The sequence below is a fragment of the Liolophura sinensis genome, chromosome 2 (assembly GCF_032854445.1).
Source record: "Liolophura sinensis isolate JHLJ2023 chromosome 2, CUHK_Ljap_v2, whole genome shotgun sequence".
NCBI lineage: Eukaryota > Metazoa > Mollusca > Polyplacophora > Chitonida > Chitonidae > Liolophura > Liolophura sinensis.
Window position 1 is genome coordinate 5543956 of NC_088296.1, and position 2563 is coordinate 5546518.

Below are 2563 nucleotides of genomic sequence, written 5' to 3' on the forward strand. Positions count from 1 at the left end.
ACGCCGTACTCAACAATGTGCCACTTTTACTACGGCGGCCAAACTTATGGTGGGAGCAAACCGTGAGAAACTCACGACCATCAGCAGGTTACTGACTCACCTCCCCACGTTTGGAGAGGAAGCCAACTTGATCTGGAAATGAACCGCATTGGTGGGAGGCTCCTGGGTCATTGCGCCGTGGTGGCGTGCTACGCTCTCGGCCACGGAGGCCCCAGTCCTTCAAAATGTATGAAACAGAGGGACTCGCACTAAATTATTCTAACATTTATGATCTACCAACGCTGTTTATCTGGGTATGTAATTTCACAAGAAAGATAACACCACATGATTTAGTACTCTGAGGGTGCGGTTTGTTCCCATGGTGACTCGTGTTTTATGAGGGAACACTAAGTACACGTTTATTGCTCTGCTGGTGGAAAAACACTCTAGTGGACCGGATTTGTGAGAACTCCCCAGCACACCTCCTGCACAAGCCTCTTTACTTGGTTGGCCGGATTCTTTGTTGTCATGGCTGAAGGAATAAAATGAAATAACATCACTTGATAAAAATCCAGGTAGGAGGAATGAAAATTTGTGATTTCATCATTCCTGACGTCAAATTCTCTCTACAGTCTTTATTTCTGTGACTCTGTGGTCTTTATGATGTATAGGCACCAAAATGTACTCTGACCTTCATCGCTGTGGCTTGATGTTTCACAGTAGTCACCATTGCCCTTAATAGCACAGCAGTTTGGATTATTGGTCTGAACAGCATCGCACTTGTCCAATCGTGGTGACTTTTGTGAAAATGTCGGCGTTTGACCAATCACATGTGCCTGTACAAGTATGGGCTGGGTTTAACGTTCTCTCTTTGAGATCTGCCTGCGTTGAGTATTTTCAACGCAGACTGCCGACATACTGAAGTGGTTAAGTAGAATGAAGGAGCGTAAATTAGATTTATTTATTTATTTCATTGGTGTTTTACGCCGTACTCAAGAATATTTCACTTATACGACGGCGGTCAGCATTATGGTGGGTGGAAACCGGTCAGAGCACGGGGGAAACCCACGACCATCTGCAGGTTGCTGGCAGACCTTCCCACTTACAACCGGAGAGGAAGCCAGCATGAGCTGGACTTGAACTCACAGCGACCGCATTGGTGAGAGACTCCTGGGTCATTACGCTGTGCTAGCACGCTAACCAACTGAGCAACGGAGGCTCGCCGTAAATTAGACAAAATCCACAGCTATGCACGCAAGGCATGAGAAGGTACGACAAAGACCGAAAAATTTGATTGTAAGCCGAAGTCGTTCAGCGTGCAGACAACGTCACCTTGCACTAATTGTAGTTTAATGGTAGCAACAAAGGATTAAATGCGTCTCCGATAAAATATAAAATAAATATTATACAGTGGAACAATAGCAGTTTATCAGCTGTTGTACTTATCCGTTTTTACACATTCAATTATATAATATTTATTTCACATCATGCGATTTGACGAATTCGACAAGTGAAATGAAAATAGCTCTAATTGGCAAGTCGCGTTCAGACCATGTGATTTGTAAAATGATGCAATTGTATGAAAAAGTGCATGTTTTCATTCTATTAGTCGGTTTCGACGGGTCGACTCGTCGCTCGCATCGAGTCAGCGCGGTATCATATAAAAAGAAAAGTTGCTTTTTACTTGATATAGACAGTGAAATGAGGATCGAATGATGCTATAAGCATTTAAAAGTTACTTAGAGCTGTTCTTAATTATTACCAGTTTATTATGGATTGATATAAAGTTTGTTTGAGCAGAAACCTCGACAAAAATGTTCGTAGCGCTGTTGGGCCCTGTCTAGCTCACGCCGACGTCAGGTGGTGTTTTACATTCAATGTTTCAGAGGTCATGCAAAATATGTCAGTCAACCAGATTGGCGGTATGCCTGTGGCCCGTTTGACATCACAGAAGTGAGATCCTGGACATCACAGTAATGTGATCCATGACGTCACATTATGTAATGTGGTCCTTGACGTCACTGTAGTGGGAGCCTTTACGCCACACTAGTAAGGCGTAAGACGTTAGACGTTATAGTAGTGATGTAAACATTGCCATACTTTAGACTTTGACGTCTCTTTTCATTGTGACGTGTTTCACGTCAACTGACTCACGTCTTCCGCTTATGACGTCATTTGTATATTTGTCGTCCTCGGCGACGGTGATTGTGGGAAGTTTTATCAGCCTGTAAGAAATCCATTCGTGTGAACTGTAGATTTCTATAAAAGGTATGTATATGCGTGTGGTATTTGCCTAATAATTTCGTTTGGATTAGGATCCAATTGTTCTCCTGCAATATATGAGTACTGCGTTTCCAGTTTGAAGACAAATCGTCATCGTAAAGGCAAGAAAGATCATCAGACTTCATAGGACAGACCCGATTTACCTTAGGCTGGTAGGGCTTACTAATGTCTGTCATGTGGTCTTAAACAATAGGCTCTTTTCAAGGTTTCGAAAATGCCATTTGGACATATTTTCTTCTCTCCCTGTTGGACAAAGACAATATTTTGGCAGAAACAAACCAGTAATTTGACTATAATGCAC